The 22,198-nt window shown below is 40.2% G+C and overlaps 1 long non-coding RNA gene across 2 annotated transcripts in view; it reads right to left on the reverse strand.

Moving 5' to 3' along the window:
• Nucleotides 1–12,140, reverse strand: part of LOC103883891 — a 220,678-nt gene extending 208,538 nt beyond the window's left edge. For both annotated transcript variants that reach the window (XR_002521674.2, XR_004184370.1), the window contains exons 1-2: nucleotides 10,551–12,140; nucleotides 3,442–8,972 (exon numbers count right to left, since the gene is read on the reverse strand). This is a non-coding gene — a long non-coding RNA (uncharacterized LOC103883891). The remainder of the gene's footprint in view (nucleotides 1–3,441; nucleotides 8,973–10,550) is intronic.
• Nucleotides 12,141–22,198: the final 10,058 nt, after the last annotated feature.

Here is a 22,198-nt window from a genome sequence, read left to right on the forward strand (position 1 = left end):
CAAACCATATCCGATAAGAGACTTGTATTCAAAATCCACAAAGAACTCAATACTCAATAAGAAAACAAACAACTTAATTACAAAATGGTCAAAATATCTGAACAGACACCTCACTAAAAAAGATACACAGATGGTAAATAAATATATGCAAAGATATTCAACATATATTACTAGGGAATTGTAAATTAAAATAATAGTGGGATAGGCCGGGCGCGGTGGCTCACTCCTGTAACCCCAGCACTTTGGGAGGCCGAGATGGGTAGATCATGAGGTCAGGAGTTCAAGACCAGGCTGGCCAAGATAGTGAAACCCCGTCTCCACAAAAATTAGCTGGGCGCAGTGGCAGGCGCCTGTAATCCCAACTACTCGTGGGGCTGAGGCAGAAGAATCTAGAACTCGGGAGGCGGAGGTTGCAGTGAGCCAAGATCACACCACTGCACTCCAGCCTGGGTGACAAAGTAAGATTCTGTCTCAAAAAGAAAAGTAAAAATGTAAAATAAAAAATAACAGTGGGATACTACCACATACCTATTAGAATGGTGAAAACCCAAAAAAAGCTAACAATATCAAATGCTGGCAAGGATGTGGAACAACATCTCATGCATTGATAGTGGGAATGCAAAATGGTACAGCCGCTTCGGAAGATAGCTTCGCAGTTTCTTAACAAAGCTTAACTTATCCATACTATTCAGCAATTGCACAACTAGATATTTACCCAAATAAGTTGAAAACTCAAGTCCACACAAAAACCTGCCCACAAATGTTTATAGTAGCTTTACTCCTAATTGCAAAAAAACTGAAATCAACTAAGATGTCCTTCAAAAGGTAAATGGATAAACAAACTGTGGTATATCCATATAATGGAGTATTATTCAGCAGTAAAAGAAACGAGCTATCAAGCCACTTAAAGACATAAAGCAATCTTAAACTCATGTTACCTAGTGAAAAGAAACCACCTGAAAAGGCTACCATACTATACATATACTATACTATATGATTCAACTATAGAAGATGTTGGGTTTCAATCAGGCTGGTGGGAAACATACTAAATATAGTTATAGTAATAGTCAAAAACTCTGTGGCCTTTAAAGATAGTTATAGTAATAGTCAAAAACTCTCAGGCCTTCCAAGAGAGTTTTTGACTATTACTATATCTTTAATATTTTTCCCACCAACCTGATGGAACCCCAACAAGAAGACACTCTGAAATAGCCAAAAGGATAGCGACAATGAAAAGACCAATAGTTGCCAAAAGTTTGGAACGGGGAAGTGGGTAAGAGATGAATAGGTGGAGCACAGGGGATTCTGAGGGCACTGGAACTATTCTGTAGGGCACTGTAATGGTGGATACAGAGCATTATACATTTGTCAAAACCCATAGAATATACAGCACAAAGAGTGAACCCTAAACTCTGAACTTCATTTAATAATAAGGTATCAGTATCAGTTCAAAACAAACAAGTGTTAGTGTACAACAGTAACAAGTGTACCCAGGGAAACTGAGACGTAGGTGAGAGGAAATATGTGGGAACTCTCTGTGCTATCTGCTCAAATTCCTGTAAACCTAAAACTGCTCTAAACAAATAATGTACTAATTTTAAAACATTATCTTATGTATAATGCTCATTTTCCCCCAATGCCAAACAACAAGGCTCTATTGGAATAAGCAGCTGTTGCTCACTGTTAAGTCTTTATCTACACTAAACTGGCATTTTATAAATTGTCAGTCACTTTCAGATACGCTCAAATAATGAGCACATAAATTATGGGTAGGCTCTGGGCAGGGTTTTTAAAAGTGTGGTCCTCAAACCACCTACACCAAAATCATTTGGATGCTTGTTAAAAATCATATCCCTACTAAATCAAAACCTCAAAAGGCGACCAATCTGCATTTTTAACAAGTTCCCTGGGGATCATGATGCACAATGCATGTGAGAAGCACTGCATTAATAGCATATAAGGATACTTAAGGAATACTCCTTCTATTTTACTGCTTGTAAAAAGCAAACAATTAAAACATACCAGCTGCCCAGTAATTGAGAACAGGTTTTTCTTCATCTCTTTCACACAAAATGACAATCAGTGACTTATTTGGCAATTTCAGGAATCTCAGCCATAAGGACTAAATTCTCCAGAAGCCCTCTATTATCTCACACTATGTTAAAGAAATGCTGTTTTTTCAAGAAAGAAATAACTAGATGGTGAAGATGAGAATAATGCTTATGGGCCTTTTGTATCTTTTTTCATTGAAGTCTTATGAATCATACTTTTAATAAAAGATCAAAGAAGACATTTCTGATGCTTTATCATTTACTATTACCTAAATTGAATAAACATTTTTCAATAAAATTTTCACATGACATTGTCAATTCCTCTTTCCCCCTAAGAAAATTAATTTCTAGGAAATCGTTTTGGTCTTGACCTTTTCAAGAAGATATAATTTTCCTGCATTTCTATCAAAGAAGGTCACAGTGTCAGAACACAGGGCAGCCTCACAGCAATGCCCTAGAACAATCACAGAATGGACCTGATCAATCCCAGTTATCATCATTTCTTTCAGACTCTCCACCTTGTCCTTTTGTGATCGTGGCAATTTAACTTTAAGCTATATGGTATTGTTATTAGCTCAATTTATCTCACGGTCAAACTTCAAGCAATCTTTACTATTCAGTACATAGCAGACATGTGTCTTTCAAATTGTTGCCTCATATTCCTGCCTCCTTTCCCTCCAACCATCACATTTATAGGCCTTCCTTAGTGAAAATGATCTAGTATTCATCACTTATACTATAATCTAAGGCAGTGCTGTTCACATTTGAGTGTGCATCAGAATCGCCTGGAGGGCTTGTTAAACCGCAGATTGCTAGGCCCACCTCCAGAGTTTCTGATTCAATGGGTCTGGCATGGGGCCTAAGAATTTGCATTTCTAATGTGTTCCCAGATGATGATGATGATGGTGGTCCAGGGACCACACTTTAAGAACCACTGATATAGGTAATTTGCCACCTTTCTTCTGATACTTGTTCCAGATAATGTTGTGTGTTATAATTTACATAAATTGCTCCATGACTCATCAGAGTGAAAATCCTAATTATTAATAACAACCTCTAGACAGTGTATTATAAACTATGCAAACTGACAACTGATGCAAATTGACAACTCCTTTTGACAGCAGCAGGGCCACCGCACAATTTATTTTCTATTTTCCCAGAGAAGACTATGGAACAAAAATTTCAAGGGAGCATGTGAGAACCCTAGCCTTTTACTAACCAAATCTTAACCAGTTGAGTCACTCATCTGTCTCTGGCTTAAGCACTTCGACTCAATTTCTACTTGCCTGACTTGTCGTCTCAGCTGATCTGTTGGACTTGGCCCCAGTCCAAGAAGACCTGCCTCTTTCCACCATGAGCCTGCGCTCACTACCACCCTGCAGAAGCTGACCTGCCTTTCTAGGGTGGAGTCATGGGTCGTCTCCATCTTGGCTCCCTGAGGATGAGGCGCTCCTGCCTAACTTCTTCCAGGGCTCCCAGACTTCTCTTCTTCTTGGCTGCCTCCTCTTGTGTGTTCTGGAGAAGAATGTACACTCTCTTTCAAAGGGAATTAAAAGAATGCCAGAGCTGAGCGGGGCAAGGGCCACATTGGGAACTGAGTACTTGAAAGTTCCCCCTCGGCGGATGGCAGGAAAAAGGGAGCGTTCACACACAGGGGTATACTGTCGAAGAAATGCCAAGTCCTGCTTTCTTTGATTCTCTCTGAGTGTTTCTTCAAGTAAGGTGCCCAGCAGAATGGCTTCTTACCTTCGTATAAGAACGGCACACTCTGCTGAAAGATGTTGCGCCAGGAAGATGGAGATAAAAATCCAGAGGAAACCAAGCAACAAGAAAGCCAGGCGGCTTCACCAGCAGAGGGCACCAGACCACCAGCGGCGCCTCACAGGAAGTCCGGGTCTGTTGTAACCACTGGTAACTCTGGGGACAATGAAGGGAGGGGACACTGGATTCTTATTATTATTCCCGTGTTATTAAACTTCATGGCCAGAATACTAACAAGCATTATATAAGAAAAGAGCACAGGACTTGGAGTCTGAAAAGCCAGATTCTAGCATTTTGTAGCTTTTTGACTTGGCCAAACACCCAGAGCCTCCATTTATTTTCTTACCTATGAAATGGAAAGAAAAAATAGTAATCATAGCAATGGTATGTGGCTTATCAACTTCAAGGTTTGCTATGGAGGCTGATAAATAAAAGGGAAAAAAAGGTCTATAAGCACAAACCTTAGTTATTTCTGGGGATGTGAACTCAAAAGAAAGTATATTAATCTTAAAGAGCAACTCACTCCTCATACCACAGAATCCAGATGCCCAAGAATTATTTAACCTTATCACCTACTTCGGAAAGATACTTATGTTCCAGCCTGCACAGATAGTGGGGATTTGTGGATTAGGGAGTCCATTCAGAGAAGCACCAAATCCCACTGGGTAATTAATGGTACATACCATTCCACCCCAATCTCTGGTACTTAGTGAGACTGGTAACAGAGAAGCCAGGACCCACAGTGTGGAGAATCCAGGGGGAAAGATCTAATAGTAAAACCAAATCCAGGCTGCCCTTCTAAAACAATTACTGGAAAATTGCAGAACCAGTCTGCCCCAGGGAACCTCAGGGAAAATATTACTTTGATTGTGTGATTGCATCTTTCACAGAGCATGCAAGAGCATTGCCAGACACTGCAAGGTAGAAGCTAAGAGCTCCAGTAGTTATATTATGCCTTTGTGGAATTGCTATGCTTAGCTTTTGTTGAAAGCAGCACAAAATTAAAATGCCAAAGTTAAAAATCACAAATTCTGAACTCAACTACAGGACAGAGTTCCAGGTGATTTCATTCTATTTTCATGTGATGGACTATTAATTGCAATCACTGCATAGAAGTTTTATTTAGGACAGCTAAGGTTTCTCTTGCCTCCAAGCCCCAACCAACGTAGTACTCTCTGCTGGGGAAATTTCTCTAACCAATCTTCCTGTCATTTGCCTCATGGGCTCGTTCAAATTGACACCTGAGAGTTAATTTACACCTTCTTATTTTACAAAAACAATCTAGAAGAAGGTACCTAGCGATTTATCTCATTTGAATTAAAACACTAAATTCCAGTTTTCAGTCTTATATGGATTATATAAATGGGAACCCTTGGGGAGAAGCCCAGATGAACTAGGAAAATTTTTCTGTCCTTTCAATTATTTTTGCAACACATCTGTGCTGGTTACTTTTAAATCTACCACTATCTCTTCCTTAAAATCCAGCTAACAAACAAATCGTTATAAATAGTACCTTTTTAGAGAAGGAAAACATGTCACCTCTCAGTTCTGCTATAAGGAAGTCATTAATGTAGGTTACCGAATTAGAACAATCTCTGGAGCAGTCATGTCTTTTCTGGTCCTTAGGAATGGGTCTAGGGAACTCTTTAAATTGTAACTATTATGTATTGCAATTTTTTAAAGCTACCATGTATTTATTTTAAGATCAACATAGCTTTATTTTGGATATACATAGTAGTGTGCCATTCACTGACATTGCTTGTTCCCTCCCTTCTGGAGAGACAGTAGTACCATGCCTGCCCCTGTGAAGTTAGGTGGGGCCAAGTGAAATGCTCTGGACAAGGACATGAGAGAGGAAGTCCATGTGTCACTTCCCGTCAGAAGCCTTGAAGAGCCCATGCCTGATTGACCCTGTTCCCTCACCCTGTCACAGGGTCCAGCAATGTACCATATGTTGGAGGCTCCAACAGCCTGATCCTGGGGAAATCCTGAATCAGAGACACTTCCAAGTTGGACATGTAGTTTGGACACATGACAGGCAATAAGTCTCTGCTATCTCAAACCACTGAGATAGGAGGGTTGCTTATACCACAGCATAATCCAGCCTACCCTGACTGATACCACATCAGAAAGTCTTGCTCAACAATGCTCCATGACACAGACCTCTGTAACTCGTAGAGGTCAGGGAAGAGGTCAAGGGGCAGAGCTGTAAAGGGATATATGACCTAAATCATAGGTCAAAAGGGATATAGTTTTTGAAATATGATGGGAAATTGTAGAAAGAGACAGGCTTTCAGAGTCAACACAGCCCAGCATTCAAAATTTGGCTCTGAAACCACCCTTAATTACACAGACAAGTTCCTTAAACTCTCTCAATCTCAGTTTCCTTCACCATAGAATAGGAATAATAATACCTTTCTTAAATGAGCACCTACAAGCAAAATACCTTTCACATAATTTCTCAAACTGTAGCTGTTATTTTTATCATCCATTCTTATAGAAGAGAATCTGACAATGGGCAGCGCAAAGCAGAATAAACATTTTCACTTGTTCATCTTTGACAAATGTTATGGTAAGCCTTGCCACTTATATTTTTTGATTAAACAACAAGCCCTGGTACAGGAAATACAGATTTTATTAATAGCAGTACTGGCATCTTACGAATGCAGAAAGTAACAAATATATAGATGTTAAGTACACAGAAAGTCAATGATAGAGAGGGATTTATTTATTTACTCAATTTATGAAATCGTGACCTTGAAACTCTTATGCAAAAAAAAAGCCATTAATCCCAATTTGTAAACTACATGAAACTAGCAACAGGAGTGGTAATATAGATAAAAGACAACACAAGAAGAATTAGAATCGCTTTTAAAGCAACATTTGTCTGCTCCTTTCTCATTAAGCCTGTTTTAAAAGGTGAAGCATATTCCTGACCCTAAGAATTAAAATTCCTCACCCCAATCAATCTGGTTTTGCACATTGAGATATATTGCCTTTCTCTACAAGCTCTAAAAGATTGTATAAACCCTGAGGTAAGCAGAGATGAATTTCTTAATAAAAATTCAATTTGTAGGGTTTAGATATTATTTACTTCTTGATTGTAGAGTAATTTGTGAGCCTTACCCAGTGTGGCTACATAACTTCTTCCTCTGGCAATGGGAGTGAAATTGATTGGATCTTTTCACAGAATAACATGAGTTGACCCAAATTTTTTTCTCTCAAGTCACACATATTACCCTGCTATTTACTTTCTGTCAAAATAATCCTAGCATGCCAGCTACCAGGCAAAACATAGATATTTATCTAAGAATTTTCATCTTTGCTTAGTAAATGATTCTGTTGGGTGACAGATTCCTCTGCTCACCAAATCTATTTAAAAAAAAAAAAAGTAACTCAGGCTTGTCCATTTGTTTCACCTTTGTCAAAAATTTCCTGAAACAAGTCCTTGCTTTTCGTTTATGCTAAAGACTCCTTTCTTATTTTGCGCTTCCAGAGCTATTAGTTTTCTGCAGTCATCACTCAGGCCTTAATTATACTCTCAAAGTCATAAAACTTCCATACACCAGCCACACCACGTGCCTGCCTCCTGGTACATGGGCCAGTTGGAGGCCCCAGTTCTTTGGACTCAGCCACATTTCATGGAGCACTGGCAAGGCAAGATGGTCCATATGGACACTGCAGTGCAGGACTTTCAGACCCCAGAGAAAAATAAATCCCATTATGTTCTCCCTTACTTGATCCGCTCAGATCATAAATACATGGACAGAGCCCCTCTTTCCAGGGAGGAAGTCATTGCTGGAATGGGAAGCTGAACACGTGAGGATCTGCAGTGGAATTCCCAGTGAGTTGTGCCTCCTGAATGACCTCTCTAGCCAACTGTTAATCATTCAGCCGAACTTCAGTTGGGGAAAAAGTAGTAATAAAATTAAACCACTCAAATCACATAGCACATTTTAGGATAATTTCAAGCAGAACCCACAAGCCCAATAACATGCAGAGGATATTTCAAAGTCGAAAAGCATATTTAATTCTCTCTGGGGCCAAGGCAGGGACACAGTAAAGGAGACATCTAACTGAAACTGCACAGAAGCCTCCAGCGCTTCAGGCTGGAAGTCACCAAACACTATATGGAAGCTGGCCGGGGAGTCTGCATTTCCTGTGGGCTACATGCTGGGAGACTGGTTGCAATTATCATTATTATTGATCAGAACTGAACCTCGGTTGATGGTGTATGAAGTCGTATAATGATGTGAGCTTTTGGTGTGCAAACATACACAGTTCATTGACTTTACTCGCAAATCTCCACACGGTGCTCATCAAACAGGATAGAAGCTGCCCCAGAAAGGAGTATCCATCCAAAACAGTCAGTTACAAGACAAACCAAAAAGATTGTAGCCAGAGAAAGGAGTTCCAAAATGACAGATGTTTGTTACAGGTTCAGAAAAGCAGAGAAAATGAGAAACAGAAGCATAAAGCTGAGGTTCAAAAGGCTTCTCTCTCGAAGGCCTTTCCCACAAAGCAGCTGCTCAGAAAGAACAAATTGCCATGAAGGCAGCCTGTAAGAAGACAGCCAACAAGAAGGCTTTACTCAAAATGCTAAAGACCAGAGCTGCAGGCATTCTGGGTCCCAGCCTAGATTATAGGTCAGAGAAACCAGGCTGAGAAGCCTCTGGTAAGAAATAATAAAAGTTTTTGATAACATGCCATCCAGATAAAATCGTGCCTCCTCCTACTTTAGGACCAGCTGCACTCCAGAGCTATTTTTAAAAATAAACAAAAGCCTAACCCTGGATCGTTATTAAAGATTTCCATGAAGCGGGGGGCTGGTTGGGCAGCAGCAGAGGTATAAGTTACAATACACAACACACAGTAAAACTTTCTGAAATCCTCCTGACTTCTCTCTGCTCCCCTGCCCCTCCCACCCCAGAGTCCTCCCTCTTGGTGCAGCTGCACCTATTCTCATTCTCTGTCTCTGAAAATATTCTAGCATCACTTGGCTGGACGTCTCACTAACCTGTCAGCATCTTCCTTCAGACCTCACGTAGTTTCAGGCTGTTTCTTAAGTGCAATCACCAGTCTTCCGTGGCTTCTTCAGTTTTTGTCTTCAACCATTTCCCTAACTGGATACAGGCATTCTGCGAGGAAGAATCCCCACTCCTGACAAGACGGAAGAAAGGAAAAGTTTATACCAATTGCCCTTTGAATATTACTTTTCCTTTGTACACACACACACACGTGTACACCTACAGACACATACATCACAATAGGCTATATGAAGAAGACAAAGTCATTAAAGTATTCAGTTTGGACTGACACTCCTCGTGACAAGATTTATTCACTCCTGTGCTCTCATCAGAACTTTGGTTACAATTTGACAGTATTAGTTTCACATTGTTGCTGAGACAAATTAGACAAACTTAGTCAGTGGTTTAAGGCCACACAAATTTATTCTCTTACAGTTCTGAAGGTCAGAAGTCTGGAAAGAATTCTAGGCCTAAGATGAAGGGATTGGCAGAGTTTGTTCTTTCTGAAAGTTCCAGGAGAGAATCTGTTCCTTGTTTCTTCTAACTTCTAGAGGCTGTGGGCTTTTCCTGGCTGATGGGAAATTCCAGCCTCTTCTGATCTCTCATTTCAATCTCTTGCTTTTATGAACACATCTCCTATTATTCATTCTGATCTCCTGTCCCCCTCTTCTAAGAACCTTTGTGTTACATCAGACCCACCTAGATAATCCAGGATAAGATCCTTAAGATCTCAAGATTATTAATTTAATCGTATCTGCAAAGTCCCCTTTGTCTATAAGGTAACATTCACCAGTTCCAGGAACTAGAACATGGACATGACTGGGGGACAATTATTTCAGTTTACTACACTGGCTCTCACATGCCACGAACTTCATTTTAAAAATCGGTACAAATTCATGCGACGCAATTGCAATGTGAAATTGCCAAACTTGCAAAAGGTGAATGAATTCATAAAGTTGACCAAAGTTATGGGTGAGAGCCGCTGGAATTACGATCAAAGCCATTGACAAATGAGCCTCCTGCAGAGACGGAACTCTTCAATCCAGCAAAGCCAGTGTTACTGAAATTCTTCCTGATGAAGAGAGACCCTTAGGAAAACTAATGAAGTGCTCAACTTTTTCCTTGTGATGCAAAAATGTGATATAAATATATATAATCATACAATTATCTTTGAAACATTTTATACCAAAAATGAATCAGTCATGATTCATTCTCTGTTCACTCTAAACGTGTAATTATTGTGTTAATTTTATCCCAGAAAGAGAACTTTTTATAATTTTTAGATTTATTTTCCAAGATAACCAATAACCAATTTAGACATTTTTCCCTATTTACTATAAAGTTTTGGTCCCTATTCTAAGTGGATTCATTTTAAATGGCTGTTTTCTATTAAAAATTATCCCTAGAGAAAGGGTGGGGGAGCAGGGGAAAGCCTCCAATGAAGACCCCCAAAAAGGATCCTAAAGGGGCAGACAAGAGGCCTTAGCACAGCTGCGTGGGGAAGCTGTGGAGAGCAAGGCCACGTGCCACCCTAAGCAGAGCCCCTTTCCCTATGTGGCCTAAAGATTATCCCCTTATTATGTAGCCTGAAACTTCATCCGTAAGGGAAAATCACCAGTCTGGTAAGTTTAACATTACAAAGGGATCACTAAGATCAGTGTCACATGGGAAAAGAATTTAACACCTTTCTGAAGGGGTCTGGGGAACATACCATTGATTGAGTGCCTCCAAGTGCCAAGTATTAGGTAGGGCGTAGTCTCCTAATCCTCTGCAAATCAAGTACTGTCTAAGAAAGAGTTTCTGCAAGGTCTCACAGATAGGAAATAACAAAGTCATGAAGGAAACTGGGATCTTGCTAGGCACAAAGCCCATGCTGTTTTGCCACCCCGTGCTGGTTTGTCTGACTGCATGCCACAACAGATGTGTCATTGGTTTCCAGGAGCTGCCTCTCCCTGTCATAAGGGCTAGATGAGACTGAGTAGATGGAAGATCAAGCGTATAAGGGAGACCATCTGGGCCTAGGCCCTTTCCAAGGCTTGTCAGTTTTGTGAACTTGAGGAATAAGAAATGTTTTCAACCTCTCAGAAGATTTCTGTTGCCTCTGTAAAATGAGAATAGTATTAATGCTTGTCCTCATATAGTTGTTGACTTCAAAAAAACTCATCTTAAAATTCAGAGGAATAACTAGTAAGACTCAATATTAAATTAAACATGTCCATTCAAAGTTATCTCCATAAAGGCACCAACAGGAATATTTAGAATGAAACCAGCTGATTCTAAGGTTAACATGGAAAAATGAGCTCTAAGGTTAATATGGAAAAATGAACAGTCAAGAATATTCTGAGAAAAGTGAGTAATGAGAAGGTAAGTCCAAGTAGAGAGCAAAAGATATTATAAAGCTATACTAATTAAAACAATATGATATTATGCCTGGAAGAACAGAACAATAGAGCACAACAGGGAGTCCTGGAATGGACTCAAATACATGCCGGAATTTAAGATATGATCAAAGTGTCATTTCAAATCAGTAGGTAAAAGATGGATTGTCCAATAACCGTCAGAACAACTGAATAGCCATCTGAGGGAAACACATTTTGACTTTTGACCTTTCACAAAAAATAAATTATTGATGGATAGATAGATTTCAACGTACAAAATGAAGCCATTAAAATTGCTAAAAGGAAACATGGGATAAATTTTTACAACCTCAAAATCAGGTGGTCTTGAAACTATGTAGAATCTGCTGTAATATTAAAAAAATGAATTTGACTATACAATATTTTTAATTTCTACATGTAAAGAAACCACAGCATGGAGAAAAATAACCCTGTGGTTACTTCTTTTCTTCTTGTATGCCTCAAGATATTTTCATTTGCTATTTCTTCTGCCTGAAAATGTTCTTTCTCCAGCTTACATATAACAAACAGCAAAAATTATTTGCAATGTATAAAAATATTCCAACAAATCAATAAGAAAATATCAACAATACAAAAGAAAAAATGGGTAAAGACAGTAACTCACAAAAATGAAATACAAATGGCTTTCCAGCACATTAGAAAGTAGTCAACCTTACTCAAAATAAGTGAAACTCAAAAAACACTATAAGATACCATTTTTAACTATCACATTGGTGAAAAACAAAAATGTGATTACATATTAGAAAAGTGAAACAAGGGCTCTTATACAATGTTGGTGAGAAGGTGATTAGAACAATCTTTATACAAGGAAATTTGGGAGTATCTGTCAAAAATATAAATGTACATATTTTTGACCCACAAATTCTACTTACATCAAAATTAAATATCTGTGAAACCTTTATATATACATATTCTGATCCTAGTATATCTAATAAAAATATTTTCACATGTATACAAAAAAGGGAAATTAATGCAATATTTTTTGATAATATAAAATAATACAAATCAAATATCCTTCAGTTGGAGACTGATTAAGTAAGTGATAGCACATACATGCAATGAAATAATCTTGGTCAGGCATGGTGGCCTGTAATCCCAGAACTTTGGGAGCCTGATGCGGCGTTCAAGACCAGCATGGGCAGAAAAATAAGACCCCATCTCTACAAAATATTTAAAGAGTAGCCAGGCGAGGTGGTGCATGCCTGTAGTCCCAGCACTTTAGGAGGCCAAGGCGAGAGGATCTCTTGAGCACAGGAATTTGAGGGGGCGGTGAGCTATGATCACACCAGTACACTCCATCCTGGGTGACAGAACAAGACCCTGTCTTAAAAGAAAAGAAAAGAAAGGAAAAGAGAGGTAGGGGAGGGAGGAAGGGAAAGCTGAGGGGTCTATTTAATCTTCATTGTCATATGGCCTTCATTAAGATTTTCCAGATTATTTCTTCCACCCAGGCCACTGAATTTGTAACTTCTTAAAAATTAGAGGAGGAAGAGGGGAAGGGGGAGAAGGAGGGGAAGGAAGGGAATGAAAGAAAGGAGGAAGCTAGGAAGGGAGGAAGAAAAGGAAGGGAGGGAGGGAGGGAGGAAAGGAGGTAGGGAAGAGGAAGGGAAGAAAGAAAGAAAAAGATTCTACAGTCATTAACAGGAGTGAGATAGCTCTAGGTGTGCTGAATGAACTCCAAGTTATACCATTATGTGAAACAAATCAAGGTGTAGAACAAAACATACAGTATTCTACCATTTGCATGTGTATTAGGCACATATGTATACAGCTATATATGTATATTTTAGGATCAAGGATGGAGGAAAACTTGTATTTTTTTAATTTTTTATCATGTTCACATATTATCTATCAAAAAATTAAGAAAGAAAAAATGTTAAGCAAGGCCTTGAAATATTCGGGCAGACTATCCATTGTCAGCACCACTGAGCCTTGTTGACACAAATAATGAAGAAGTTTGCACTGAAATTCAGTAGCACTAGCATGATACAGTGCATATGCACAGTAGGTACTTGGAGTTAGAAGACATGCTTTAGCTCCCAGTTCCACATCTTAAAAGCTGTGTGATCTCGAAAAGGGCACTTACACTTTTGAACCTCGAATTTCTCAACTATCAATAGGGACAAACAAGACAGGGGTTTCATTTGAGGTTGCAATTGGGTAATATAGCTGAAAGTATTGTATAAACTTAAAGTGACATAAACGTGCTAGTTAACATCTAATTAATTTCTAAGAATTTAATGCCATGCAAACTTAAAGTGACATAAACAAGCTAGTTAATATCTAATTAATTTTTAAGAAGTTAGAAACTCAGTGACCTGGGTGGAAGAAAATAATCTGGAAAATCTTAATGAAGGCCATATGACAATGAAGATTAAATAGACCCCTCAGCTGCAGCAGACAAAGATGCTCAATGTGTCCAAGTAGAGAGTACTGTTCACACATCTGTCCAAAGGGTGGTGTGTGTGTGTGTGTGTGTGTGTGTGTGTTTGCGCGCACGCTGGGGTGGGGGCAGAACGCATACATTTTTTCTTTTCAGTTTGAACCCCAATAAAGAAGTTATTCTTTCTCTTTGAGTAATTCAATGAATTCAACCTCTCCCTCTATACTGGCAGATGTTAAACACAAAGGGACACAGCCCAGAGGCAGCTGGCCATGGAGCAGAGAGCTCAGTGAAAGGCAGAAAACTCTGACAAGCCTTTTCCAGGTAGGTGGGAAGCATTTTGTCAAGGAAATTAGAAAGTCATATTTCCATAAAGTTGTTAAAGGCTTGCTATTTAATGAATTGAATATGAAAACTGAAAAAAAAAATGTGCAGATTAGTACTAAGGACGCTAATAAAGTCATCCCTCTGTCTTCTCGAGGGATTGGATCCAGGAACCGCCAAGGATATTGAAATCCACAGATGCTCAAATCCCTGGTATAAAATGGCATAGTGTTTGCATATAATCTATGCATGTTCTCTAAATTACTTGTAATACCTGGAACAATGTAAAGGCCATGAAAATAGTTGTTACATTATATTGTTTTTGATTTGTATTATTTTTATTGTTATATCGGTTTTTTTCTTTCCAAAATACTTTCCATCAGTAGTTGGTTGTATCAGAGGATGTAGAATCTGAGGATATAGAACCTGCAGATATGGAGGGCCGACTGTATGAGGAAACAATGAGCCACAGGCAGCAAGAATTAATGTAAAACAGAGAATGATCAGCAAAAGACAGAAAAGTAAAAGAGAAGCGGCATCACAGGAAACTGGATGTGAAGATTATAATACATCTCTGTAAATTATTCGATACTCCTGTCTGCAAAAGGCGAGTTCTCTTCATACTCTGTTGGTGGGATTGTAAATTAGCACAAGCACTATAGAGAACAATTTGGAGGTTCTGCAAACTAAAGATAGGGCTACCATCTGATCCAGCAATCCCACTGCTAGCTATATACCCAAGAGAAAGGAAATCAGTATATCAAAGAGATTATCTGCACACCCATGTTTGTAGCAGCTCCATTTACAATAGCCAAGATTTGGAAGTAACCTAAATGTCCATCAACAAATGAATGGATGGGGAGAAAGTGTTCCATATACACAAAGGAGCACTATTCAGCCACAAAAAATGAATAAATAAATAAAAAGAGATTCTATCATTTGCAACAACATGGATGGAACTGGAGGTCATTATGTTGAGTGGAGTAAGACAAACAGAGAGGCCGGGCGCGGTGGCTCAAGCCTGTAATCCCAGCACTTTGGGAGGCCAAGACGGCGGATCACAAAGTCAGGAGATCGAGACCATCCTGGTTAACATGCTGAAACCCCGTCTCTACTAAAAAATACGAAAAACTAGCCGGGTGCGGTGGCGGGCGCCTGTAGTCCCAGCTACCCGGGAGGCTGAGGCAGGAGAATGGCGTAAATCCGGGAGGCAGAGCTTGCAGTGAGCGAAGATCGAGCCACTGCACTCCAGCCTGGGCAACAAAGCGAGACTCCATCTCAAAAAAAAAAAAAAAAAAAAAAAGTCAAACAGAGAGAGATGAACTTCACATTTTCTCATTTATTTTTGGGAGCTAAAAAGTAAAATAATTCAATGCATGGAGATAGGGAGTAGAATGATGGTTACCAGAGGCTGGGAAGGGTAATAGGGTGGTGGGAAGAGGGGGAAGTGGGGATGGTTAATGGATTAAAAAAATAGAATAAAAAAGATCTAGTATTTAATAGCACATCAGGGTGACAATAGTAAAAAATAACTTAATTTCACACTTGAAATAAGTAAACAATTGAACTGTTTGTAATACAAAGGATAAATGCTTGAGGTAATGGATACCCCATTTACCCTGATGTGATTATTACACATTGTATATGTCTCAAAATATCTTGTGTACCCTATAAATGTATATACCTACTATGTATCAACAAAAATTAATTTTTTTAAAATGTAGGTTCTGAATCCCTTCCCCCTCGAATCTGACTTTAGTGACTGGCAAACCAATAAAGTATGTTTAGAGTGACACCATGTGACTTTCATAGGCATGAGACCTATGAAATCATAGAGGCCCCATGGTCAGAAGAGCCCTGCACTTGGTTTAATGCTCTGCTGTTGCACTCGAGCTTCTTAAGAATTTTTGAACAAGGGGCCCACGTTTTCACCTTGCCTTAGGCCCACGAAGTATATAATCAGTCTTGCTTCTGAGGCTGTGTCATAAATGGTGATGCAGCTTCCTCCTGGGTCTCTGGAACACTCCTGCTGGAGAGCTAAAGCCCGCCTGCGAGCACTCGCACTCAAAGAGCCCAGATGGAGAAGTACTGAGACTCCAGCCACAGTTTGACTGCAAGCACGTGAGAAACCCAGAGCCAGACCTGCCCACCTGAACCCTTCCCAAGTCCTGATCAGCAGGATAATAAATCGGTTGTCAATGTTCTAAGCCTTAAAGTTTTAGGCTGATTTTTTACAAAACAATAGTGATTTGGAACACGGGACTATGTCAGACCAGATTTGATTTTTTAAACCATGAGTTCTTAATCTTTTATGTGCAGTAAACAAGACAGGCGCAAGTAGGGACAGGTGGAAACACTTCTTTAGACCATTTTTCTCCAGCTATTAGCTATTAAGCAAGAACGCGAGATAGTTTAGGAGAGCACATAGCCCTGGGACCCAGGAAACAAGCACGTCTTGACAAGTCACTCCTGGGGTGGAGCCTGAACCTGAAGCCAGATGAACCAGTGGTGCATCAACGTGAGGAGCCTAATTGAATGAGGTAAAGAGTGAAGAGAGACAGAACTTTATTCACCTAATTCATCTTCATTCAGTTTCTGTGTGTCCTGGGATCAACCTTCAGACTGCTGAATCCTTTTGCATTTCCTTTTTTTGAGATGGAGTCTCGCTCTGTTGCCCAGGCTGGAGTGCAGTGGTGCAATCTTGGCTCACTGCAACCTTGCCTCCCAAGTAGCTGGGATTACAGGTGCCCACCACTATGCCTGTCTAATTTTTGTATTTTTAGTAGAGACCGTGTTTCACCGTCTCTAACATAATCTCTAACTACTGACCTCAAGTGATCCACCCGCCTTGGCCTCCCAAAGTGCTGGGATTACAGGCAGGAGCCATGGCACCCGGCTTCCTTTTGCATGTCTAACCTCTGATAGGGTTTACAGGGCCAAGGAATAACGACCACCATTCATCAAGGGCTGATCGTGAGCCAGACTCCCCACCTACACTAGCTTGAATCTCACATACAGCTCCATGGTGGGGGCGGGGGGCTTGTATTATGCCCAGTTTAAAAGTTAGGAAGGGAAGCTTAGAATAATGACGTAGCTTTATAAAGGTAACATCTATTGAGCGCTGACTGTGTGCAGGCTCTGCTGCGTGTTCCATACGCATTACCCCACTGAATACTCACAGTCATGCTCTGAAGGAGGGGATCACATGATCCCCATTGACAACAGATGATACTCTCCTTCAGAGAGGTGAGGAAATTTGCCCAAGGTCACAGAAGAGCAGAGCAGGGATGCTGATCCCAAATTACACACAGAGTCTCTCTACTAAGCCCAGGCTCAGCCCAAGGGACACGCTATTGCCTCCTTGAAAAGCTCCCTCTGCAGAAGAGGAAAGGGAAGGATTTACCCCCACGTTGGGAGTTTGGTCTTTGGAGGGCATAGGGGGACATCTCCCTCAACTCCCATCACTCTGTTATTAGATGATTGCAGTACATTACAGTTCGGGGGATACATGAGGCCTATTTTATAAGAGATGTCATTATAAAAAACAACTTCAGTGCGTTTATTTTGTACCCCATAAGGCCTTCCATCAGAGGACTGTGCCATTCTGATTGGCTACTAGTCTAAGATTTGGCAGTGACATGGCAAAAGCTCTCTGGAAACATACAGGGTCCACTTGCCCCCTACTCGCATAAAATGTCTTTATGTGTCTCTAGACATGGATGTCATTTGGTTCCAAGTCTATCAGGCAAGAAAGGTAGACTCGCTTAAAACAAATGCAGTCAACTGCACGTTCCAGGCTGGGCCCTATCTTTCATAAGCGTGATGTGGATCAACACACACCCCGAATTTTTCCATTTCTGTGGCTTATATTCACAAAGTTTCGTGTGTATTTGTCTTTCTGATAACTGTCAGAGCTGATTTTGCCAGCGGTTTCTAAGGTTAACAACATCACCCCATCAGACACTTCTTTTCCTTTTCCTAGATGGGATCTTACACCATCTAGTCCCAATCATGTTTTCTCGCTTATTGTGTAAATTGCATTCATCACTCTAAAAGGGCTTGAAACACCTTGACTGCTTTCTCTTATGTGGAACTTGAAATGCATTGATTTCTGTTGCTACAGCCCTAGCTATATGTTTATTATCTGTCAGTTCTAGTTTACTTAGAAGTTGCCTGTACAGAACCCAGCAGTCTGAAACTAGCTCACCAAAAAAGGGAATCAAAAGCCATAGTTCATCCACATGTTGACACTTGCCATCCACCCTTGTAGTTCGACTCAGTATCTTTCTCTACTGGGAAGTCCCCTGACATCTGAGGGCTCTCTCTCCTTCAGTGGCCATCAGAAAAGCCCTCTAAATGCCTCCAGCTGCTAGAAGAGAACAAAGTTGTCACTTCTTGTGATCAAATTCAGAATATCCTGTTATTGCTGCCACCATCATGAATGTATGTCACACAGCAAAGTTAAGTGAGCCTCAGTTCCCAGGAATCCGATAAAAGGAATATTCCTAAGTTAGGTCCTAGGGAACTACCTCAGAGGAATAAGGACTGGTCTGGAGGACAGAGAGTGAGCTTTATTTATTTATTTTATTTTTTATGTTTATTTTTTCTTTGAGACGGAGTTTCACTCATGTCGTACAGGCTGGAGCACAACGACATGATCTCGGCTCGCTGCAACTTCCATCTCCTGAGTTAAAGCGATTCTCCTGCCTCAGCCTCCAGAGTAGCTGGGATTACAAGCACCTGCCACCACACCCTAGGAGAGACAGGGTTCCACCATGTTGATCAGGCTGGTCTTGAACTCCTGATCTCAGGTGATCCCCCCACCCCCGTCCCCCTGCTTTGACCTCCCAAAGTGCTGAGATTACAGACATGAGCCACCACACCTGGCCAGAGAGTGAGCTTTACAGCAAGATAGATGTAGTATTAGAAAAGTCATTTAACTTCTCTTAGGGGTAGCTTTTGTCTCTGTAAATGTTGATGATAATAATTCAATTCCAGGGTCATTTAAAACCTACAAATAATGTCTCAAAAAAATTTGTCTCCATGCCTAACAGACAGAAGGTCTTCAGTAAGAGTAATTATTATTATGAAAAGCAAGCAACTATTAATAGCATTCTTTAAAATGATCTATCGTTAATGAAGTTATACTGCATATAGTTTAAATGGTCATATGAGGCTGTTGGTCTTGTTATGATAGCACTATTCCTTATGTTATGCCTACTTTCCACTCCACAGGCAATGAAAAACTGTTTTCCAGATTAGTTGGAGTCCCTTAACACTCCCATGGGTTCATGAGCTCTTGGATTCTGGAAATGCATAACCCTAAATTTAGGGTATTTTAAATTTTATTTAAATTATTTTTGGTCTACATTCTGGCTGATTTCTTTAATTTTATCCTCCTTTCTTTGTTGAAACTAAACATGGATATTAATCATATTATCAGCTAACATTAAACTTGGATTCTCCCCAAAGCTGGCAAAAGACTCATTAATTTGTATTGTATTCAGAGAAAATAATAAAAGGAAAAAATATATGTGAATGTCACAAACAAGTATCCTATGTAATGAAATCAGAATGACTGGATCAGATCAATGGCTTCCTCAGCTTAGAACTGCATCTGATGATGACATCAAGAACCGTGTTGTAGAAGGGAGCGGTTACGCCCTTGACGTCTGTTTCAAAGTTGGAAATGTAACATGCCTCAGTACTACTCTCCCATAGCCTATTACAGAAGAACAATTAATGGACTTATCTAACGTGTTTTTATTTGTTTGTTTTTGTAGAGATGGAGTCTTGCTATGTTGTCCAGGCTGGTCTTGAACTCCTGACCTCAAGCAATTCTCCCACCTCGGCCTCCCAAAGTACTAGGATTACAGGTGTGAGCCACTGCCCCCAGCCTTAACATATTTTTTTAATAATGTTATCTTTTCTCAGTAGATATGAACTCTTGGAAGATATAACCTCCAAAAGTTTGAATTTGAAGTATATCTTATTTATTTGTCCATAACTACATGTCTTGAATATCAGGAAATGCCCCTAGCGGTATTATTTAGACTTAACTCAACAGACCTTTATCATTTATTTCCTAGACACATAATACTATGTTAATGTTCTTGGAGGGAATACAAAATTTATTTTAATATTTATGGCCTAGAATATAATAAAATACAGATAACTCTAAAGTCTTTTTTCAGTGATTTGGAGGGCACCCTAGGATCTTGCAATATCCCAGAGTTACCATTGTGGAGATCAGTTTCTATTCTATATGGACATGTTAAGGAAATGCTGAATAAAGTCTATAAGATACAAAATGCTGGCCAAAAAATGAGTTGCTTTCTTCTCTGTGCTCTCACAGCACTCTGTTTTGTATGGAACTTGGAGATTGGCAGTACAGTAACCCGCATGCAGAGAGGTTGCCCTGCTGATTATGAAGCATTCAGTGGTCAGGTCTGCATCCTGCCCATTTTTTCATCCTCAGTCCCTACACTCAGGTGAGGCATGTAACATACAGTCAGTAACTGGAGAGCTGAATGGTTGGATGAAGGGATAGATGAATGGATCTCTATCTCAGCCTTTTCCTTTCCATTTATTGCCCTAGAAAAGAGATAGCGATAAAGTTGATATTAAAGACATTCTACTAGCACATGGAAGCTGAGCATTAGCATTGTACATGGTGATGCTACCATTTCTACAGCAGTAGGCGTGAGTATAAATAAAGGGTTAACATCAGGCCTCGGCTAAGGCAGGCCTGCTTGAGAATGACCTCAGCTTGCATGGCCCTGTTTCCTTGGAAACAGTAGAGTTGAGATAAATGAGGGTCTCTCCCTCCTTATTGTGTGAAAAAAAAAAAAAAAAAAAAAAAACCCAAGTCGAGGGATCTGCAAGCTGGCATGCAGACCTCGGGGTTGATGAAAACCATACACAACATTGGTGGGGCAAGGGGGCTGGCCTCTCTGTGACAAGGTTACCCCACACACCTTGGCTGTCACACCTTGGCCATGTGTGGGAGAAAAGACAGAAAAAAAAAAAAAAAAGAAAGCTGTCACTAATGTAGCTGGTGCACCTCCCCATGATGACAATCCTGAATCTTTTTGCTGTGTCTCCTGCCTTGTTTCCTTCCAGAAAGCTGAATAAAAGTGGTGTTAGGTTAAAGCCTATTGTGTCTCCTGGGCCTGACTTGCCAACCCAAACTCATAACCACTGCTGAGCTGTTGCAGTTGGTAATCTTCATACCTGGTTCTCTTGTTCCCAAATGTCACTCAGCACAGAGAAGAGGGAGTTAAAAAAGAAAAACAAAAGAGAAAGTAAAATCTTCCATACTGCATTCCCAAGGATGGAAAACACAATGTTTGTAAATATTTGGGGTTGCTGTGAACCTCAGGCAAAACCCACACTGGCTCCCAAGAGGGCAGTGTCCTTGATGGTCAGGTCCCAGCCAAGTCAGAGTGGAGGATTAAAGTTAATCCAGGTGGCCATGTCTGAAGTAGGCGCTGCACAATTTAAACCACGCCACCAAAGAAAGGCCATTTGGGAAAGGAAGTGCAAAAGAGAAAAAGCAGGATGAGGGTAATTGCATGACTAGGAAAAGGTCAAAGGGGCATATTCGCTGAGGGTCCCTCTGGATCAGTGAAACAAGAGGAAAGAAAAGCATATGCATGTTCATTGAAATTAAAAACGTTTTTAGGTCGTCCTCTGCTGAATTCTAAGGCTTAGAAATGATTTTAAATTCCTGAAAGCAACTCCTTCCCCTCTGAGTGAATGTTTAGCCACTTTAATGTGCTTTACCTGGGAGTTTGGTATGTGCCTGCAAGCCAGGAAAATAGTTTTAACAGGGCCTAATGTTCCCTGCAGGCTTATGTGTTTCTTCAAGCACCAAACGAAGTGGACAAGCTATTGAAGCCTAAAGAGATCACACAGCTGACATCAGACAGGGCAGCACCCAAAGAATCTGGCCTGGAGTCCTTAGAACTCATGTCCACCAGGCTGGTCATTTTCAGTATTATTCAGTCATACCATTCCTGCTTTCCATGTACTGCGAGCTCACAGCGAGCAAATGAAATGGACGCCACATTTCTCTTATTTCAGTTATTCCACATACTTGGTTCCAAGGAGAAATGCACTACAGGTTATTCTCCAGGTATTTTTAAAAATGTAAGCAACCTTCAGTGGATCAATTCCAATAACTACTAATGGTCTCAGTCACATCAACATAAAATTAAGGTAGATGTCTGTGAA

This window comes from Papio anubis, chromosome 6, assembly GCF_008728515.1.
Source record: "Papio anubis isolate 15944 chromosome 6, Panubis1.0, whole genome shotgun sequence".
In the NCBI taxonomy this organism is placed as follows: Eukaryota; Metazoa; Chordata; class Mammalia; order Primates; family Cercopithecidae; genus Papio; species Papio anubis.